Source organism: Capricornis sumatraensis, chromosome 14 (assembly GCF_032405125.1).
Source record: "Capricornis sumatraensis isolate serow.1 chromosome 14, serow.2, whole genome shotgun sequence".
Lineage (NCBI taxonomy): Eukaryota > Metazoa > Chordata > Mammalia > Artiodactyla > Bovidae > Capricornis > Capricornis sumatraensis.
This window is the reverse complement of record NC_091082.1, coordinates 71,258,635-71,265,662: the sequence shown is the minus strand read 5'-3', so window position 1 is coordinate 71,265,662 and position 7,028 is coordinate 71,258,635.

Below are 7,028 nucleotides of genomic sequence, written 5' to 3'. Positions count from 1 at the left end.
AAATATGTAAAGCAATTATCCTTCAATTAAAAAATAAATTAATTAAATGAAAAATAAATGCTTAACATACAGAAAAATGTGAAAATAATATGCTAGCAACATTAAGGACTTTATAAAACTATAGCTACTCCTTATTTACCTGTGTTCTTTATATCTGAATTGTCCTCTGGGAATGACTGGGTGAAACAGAAAACTTTTCTCCCCCTGCAGCTGTCAGAGTTGAAGGTTTTTCTCTGACTTCCTTCAGATCTTTACTCAGAAGTCAGCTAATTCAGAAGTCAGCTGAATTTAATTTTGAATGCCCGAACACCTAAACGATGGCTAGAACAAATGGAAATTGAATCTTCCCAATTTCCATTCTTGATCTAGTTTCCCCCTGCTCCCTTCACTTTCCAAAGCATGCCAAAGTCATGAACTACCCCCAAAGACATAGTGACTAGCTGAATAGATAATCACAGTTTCGCCTTCTGCTAGCATGCAAGCTCTAGATAAAGTATAGACTTTTGTGTGCTGGGCTGAAGTAGCAGTCATCAGCACGGCTGCCTCGATAGCTTCAAAGGAGGAGGTGACTGCATACCCAGCACAATATTCACCTTTGCCGTTTTTCACATAAGAAACATCCATAAATCATGCAATCGCAGCATTAACAATAGTAGTTTCTTGTAAGTCAGCTCTAAGGATTAATAACTGCTGAGTCAGTTATTAATGAGTTATTATGAGGAGTTTGGTGAGTAGGTAAAGAGACAGGCTTGCACAGTTCAAGTTGTTGCAGTGAGAAAGGGTTGTGTGAAGAGAAGTCAGTAACCACATTTCATATGAAGTAAGATGGCTTGCAGAAAGGTGTTTATGGTGATGAGACTTGAGCCAGGCTATATCACATGGGGAGTACAGATGATGAGTGGACAGCCCATAACTGTTTGCTCAGTTGATTTTGCAAGGCTTGCTACCACTGAAGTAGCTCCCAGGCATGGGGAAGACCTCTGGTTACAGGGTCTAATTGTTGACTGCAATAGCCACGGGGTCAATGTTGACCTGTGTGCCTTTTAATAAGCACTTCTAGGGCATTCTTTTCCCCTTCTTATACAAAGAGGAAAATAAGAAGCTGGTAATTAGGATGTCCTAAAGCAGAGACTGAGAAGTCTGCTTTTCAGGTTCTGGAAAGCCATAAAATGTGTTTTCCTCCGCCTCTAAGAGATCTGGTCTTTCAGCTTTGAGCAATGCATAAAGAGATTGGACAATTAAGAAAAAGTTAGGTATCCAGTTCCTGCAGTATCTGGCCAGACCCCAAAATCCTTGAAGTTGTCTTTCAGTCTGTGGGAAATCTGAGACCCTGTGAATCTTATTAGGTTCTAAAAGGAGTCCTTGATCTGAGATCAAGTGTCCTGGGTATTTGATCTGAATTTGAGCAAGGTGTCATTTCTTTAGAGACCTGAAGACCTTTAGTTACTAACAGCTTGAGGAGACGGATCCTATCTTGCTCACTTGCTTCCTTGGAAGAGGAGCAGAAAAGAAGTTTGTCAACATATTTTAAGAGGGTAGACACTTGTGGAAAATTGACATCTGCTAAATCTGCTTTTAGGATCTGTGAAAAGTAGAAAAAACTTTCGGTGTAGTCAGGTGTATTATTGTCCTTTCCACATGAAAGTGAGTAAAGATTGACTCAGGATCCACAAGGTATGCTGAAAAGCACATTATAGAGATTTATCATAGTGAAAATTTTACTCTGTAGGTACGGCAACCCACTCCAGTATTCTTGCCTGAAAAGTCTCATGGACAGAGGAGCCTGGTGGGCTACCGTCCAAACAATCGCAAGGAGTCGGACACGACTAAACGACTAAGCACAGAAGATCCCCTGGAGAAGGAAATGACAACCCCCTCCAGTACTCTTGCCTGGAAAATCCCATGGAAGGAGGAGCATGGTGGGCTACAGTCCATGGGGTCCCAAAGAGTCGGACACGACTGACTTCATTTCACTAACTGCCACTAAAAGGGTGTGAGGGTTGGAGACAACTGGATGACAAGGGATGACAATGTTATTAACAGCCCTCAGATCTTGGACAAATCTTCACCCTCTTCCTTGGATTTCTTAACAGGGAATACAAGGACTGGTGCCAGGGACTAGGGAGCCTTGTGTCTCATATTCCTCTATGATTGATTAATTCCTGCTAAGGCCTCAGGATTTAAAGAATACTGTTCAATATTAGGAAAAGGCTTACCAGAGTCAATATAAATTTGAATTCAGTTAAGTTCAGTTCAGTTGCTCAGTCATGTGCGACTCTGCAACCCCATAGACTGCAGCATACCAGGCTTCCCTGTCCTTCCCCAACACCCAAAGCTTTCTCAAACTCATGACCACCGAGTTGGTGATGCCATCCAGCCATCTCATTCTCTGTCATCCCCTTCTCCTCCTTCCTGCCTTCAGTCTTTCCCAACATCAGGGTCTTTTCAAATGAGTCAGTTCTTCACATCAAGTGGCCAAAGTATTGGAATCTCAGCTTCAACATCAGTCCTTCCAATGAATATTCAGGACTGATTTCCTTTAGGATGGACTGATTGGATCTCCTTGCAGTCCAAGGGACTCTCAGGAGTCTTCTCCAATGCCACAGGTCAAAAGCATCAATTCTTTGGTGCTCAGCTTTATGGTCCAACTCTCACATCCATACATGACTACTGGAAAAACCATAGCTTTGACTAGATGGACCTTTGTTGGCAAAGTAATGTCTCTGCTTTTTAATATGCTGTCTAGGTCGGAGAAGGCAATGGCAACGCACTCCAGTACTCTTGCCTGGAAAATCCCATGGACGGAGGAGCCTGGTAGGCTGCAGTCCATGAGGTCACTAAGAGTCAGACACGACTGAGCGACTTCACTTTCACTTTTCACTTTCATGCATTGGAGAAGGAAATGGCAACCCACTCCAGTGTTCTTGCCTGGAGAATCCCAGGGACGGGGGAGCCTGGTGGGCTGCCGTCTATGGGGATGCACAGTAGGACACGACTGAAGCGACTTAGCAGCAGCAGCAGCAGCAGGTTGGTCATGGCTTTTCCTCCAAGGAGCACGTGTCTTTTAATCTCATGGCTGTAATCACCATCTGCAGTGATTTTGGAGCCCAAGAAAATTCAAAAATTTGAATTGGGGATGCTGAGTGAATCCACCCAATGTTGGTTGTAGACTTTGCCCGGAGTTTCTCAGGGACTACTTTGGGGAGTTTTAAGTTTATTTTAGAAACTTGTCTTAAGGGCAAAAACTGCTAATCGAATTGAGGAGCTTGGAATGCCATGAGTTGTTGAGGAGGTTACATCAATTTCAAGGATAATTTCCCTTTAGAGGAAAAAAAGATGGCAGCATGATATTTTTAAAGTCTTTCCCTAAGAGGTTGACAGGAGCAGAATTGACCAGGAGGGAGGAATAGCTGTCCTGGAAGGAGCCCAGTGGGAAAGCTAAGGGACTTATAAGCTATAAGGGGTTTATTAGACATCATCACCATGTGAATGTGCTCTGAGGAAGGGGTTGCTTGTGGATGGTGTGAAAGTGAAAGTGTTAGTCACTCAGTGCTGTCCACCTCTTTACAACCCCATGGACTGTAGCCCACCAGGGTCCTTTGTCCATGCGATTATCCAGGCAACAATACTGGAGTGGGTTGCCATTTCCTTCTCTAGGGGGTCTTCCCGATTCAGGGATGGAATCCGGGTCTCCCACATTGCAGGCAATTTGTTATCGTCTGAGAGTTTGGTGTGGGTGAGCATGAATACTGTGGCTTCTGTGTCAATTAAGACAGTAAGGACTTCATTTCCAATTATAAGAGAGGTTTTCCCCGTAAGAGAGGGAAGGATTGGAAAAACCCCTTGTTTGTCTTGGAGCAGGTTCTGTCCATAAGAGAAGCTGAGGGCTTAACGTGGGAGAATTGTTTACAGTGTTTTAGTTTAAGGCAATCCTTTATCCAATGACCAGGTTTCTTTAAAAATGGCAGAAAATTTGAGAGTTTGAAGGCTTTAATTTAGTTTGTTGAGTCCCCTAGAGAGAGACTGCTAGCTGTTGAATCTGTGAATTCATTTTAGTGGCTTTCTATTTATTTGAATGTTTAATAGTCCAGGTTGATTTGTTTGCTGGATTAACCACATTGGGAGATGCCATGGTTTCCCAATTAAGTTGTGCTCACTTTACTAGAATGGTGAGATCTTCGTCTGAGCTGTTTATGAACAGCTTGTTTATGAACAAGGTGTTAAAGGCCACCTTAGCGACTCTGCATCTAAAGGGAGTCCAGGGTTTTCCTTAAAAACAATTTTAGGTCGGTTGTAATAGTTATGCAGAGGTTCATCAATCCTTGAGTGCATGCTTGGATTTTATTTCAATCAACAGATTTTGGGAAGGCCCGGGAGATGGCGTCATATAAGGTTTTTCCTATTTCTTGAGCTTTGAATCAGTCATCATGGTCCACTGAAAATTCTCCAGAGGATGATTCCAGCTAGCTTTAGCCATCAAGTGTTGGGCCTGACCTTCTTGCATGAGCATGTGGACTAACTGATAAAGATCAGGAAACATAGGCTCATAGGTTTGGACAACAATGTTAAATTCCTGCAAAATGGCCAGGCCTTCAGTAACCTTGGGAAATTCTTTGGCCATATCTTGCAATTCTGCCTTTGTCTAAAGTGTATAAGCTACATTTAAAAGGGTGCTCTGGGAATTCCCTGGAGGTCCAGTGGTTGGGATTCCATACTTTAACCACTGTCAACCAGTGTTCAATCATCCTGGTCAGGAAGCTAAAATCCTGCAAGCTGTGCAGTGCAGCCAAATAAATAAATAAAAGGGGGCCTTCAGTATTGGGTTCCAATTTAAAGGGAAGAATTTGAAATGGTTTAAGTAAGTGGAAGAGGTTGGGCTGGAAGATCAAGAGAGGTCTTGTGGCTTCTGGACTAGAAGGGGAGTTCAGCAAAGGAAGGGTAAAGGGAAGCAGAAGTGGAGGATGGGTAGGCAAAGGGCAGACTGAGGAGTAGGGGGCAGGGGGGTGACAGAGAAGAGTTATGAGTCTTTTGTGATTGAGAAACCTACTCAAAAAGTCTAAAATTTTCATCTTGGAGGGAAGTGATTTTGAATCTTGGACTCATTTGCTGCTAAGTCACTTCAGTCGTGTCTGACTCTGTGCGACCCCATAGATGGCAGCCCACCAGGCTCCCCCATCCCTGGGATTCTCCAGGCAAGAACACTGGCCTCTAAATACCAATTAAAGTGTCCCATTCAATCTGCTTAGTTCTGTAGTTCTCAAGTTTATTGTGCAGAAAAATAAGTTTAGGAAATTCAAAAGAACTCCACTGTGGCCACTGTAATTTTAAATATATTTGGTGTTGTTAATCCATTGAAAGAGAAATTTATAAAATTAAGTACCATGGGTTTTTGGGTTTTCATTTAGTTTTATTTTTTATATCTTGGCCCTACCATGTGGCATGTGGGATGGTTCCCCGAACAGGGATTGAACCTTGGTCCTTGCATTAAAAGCACCAATTCCTAACTACTAGGCCACCAGGAAACTCCAACAACCGTAGTTTTTAGACTTAAAATCTGCTTGGGTCCCTGAGGGAGGCTACTTGGGAGAACTTAGAAGGGGACAGTCCCACAATTAAAGAAGCATGCAAAGAAAACAGAACACTCACTGGAAGGGAAATCTTTATAGCGGCATAGTGATGAACTGGCACAGTGAGACAGTCAATATGTACCAGGGCGTCTGCACACCTGATCCCAAAGAAAGGTAGAGACCTCAGCCTCAACTTAGTTGAAGGAGATGGCAAGTTGTGAAAACAGTGAACGCAAGAGGATCTGGGTATACCACACCAATTCTAGGAGGTATCAATCCTGTGGCCTTCAGAGGGCTTCAGATCTCACTTCTGACACCCCTCAACCCAAAGAAACCTAGAAGGGCATAATCAGGCAAAAAAACCTTTATTGGGGATCAAAGAATTGCCATTCAAGGCATATAGATTCCAGTAGTAACCCAAAGAGTATCCCGCTAGGGAGTAAAAGTCAGGGGCTTTTAAAGGCAAAGAAGGGAGGTTCGTGTTACAAAGACTTTTAATTGGAGTTGAAGGCAGAAGCTAGTCTTGGTTAAACATGACTGAATACCAAGATTATTTCTAGAGGGAAGTAAAAGACTGTTCCTGAGACAAGCTGCAGGTGCTCTCATAGAGTCTTTGAATGGCTTGTGGTTTGGCTCAGTTCAAAAGTTCCTAGTTTCACCTGGTGAGGACATGCAAAAGGCCCACCTCCTTAATAGCCCCCTGGCTCCATTTTAAAACCTCTTGCCATAAGTGACTCTATTTTATTTCACATTTCACAAATCCTCCAGGTCTCTGCTATCTCTCCAGTATCTTCCTCCAATCCCAAAACTGGTTTTATTACACTCCAGCCTCTATTCCATCTCTGTATTTATTCCAGGTGGGTCTGCATTGCTCCTGACTCCTAGTCCCTCCTTGAGATAATAAGGAAATATCAAGAAAACTCTGAGGCAAGGTGAATCTTTGAAATGCCAATAAGCCTTGTCTGCTCTCTGTTTTGCCTAGGGCTAGCTGTTATTATTCATCAGGGCTTTGTTCTTTCCCTTGAAGACTGAAAAAAGACTAAGTGAAGTTGCTCAGTCGTGTCCAACTCTTTGCGACCCCATGGACTGTAGCCCTCCAGGCTCCTCAGTCCATGGAATTTTCCAGGCAAGTTACTGGAGTGGGTTGCCATTTCCTTCTCCAGCAGATCTTCTCAACCCAGGGATCGAACCCGGATCTCCCGCATGGCAGGCAGATGCTTTACAGTCTGAGCCACAGAATTAATATTCAGGGGCTTCAGGATTGAAAGAATTTACAAGTCTGCTTTTTCTATTCAAAGTGACCTAGGAAGAAAAAGAAAGTTTGATCAGAAATATTTTCTGATAAAAAATAACGAATTCTAAATTTTAAATAAAATTTTGACATTTAGATTGTTTGTTGGAGACAATCTGTGGAGTTAACCCAGATAGCCTAACCCAAAGAGAAAAACAGTTTACAAATAT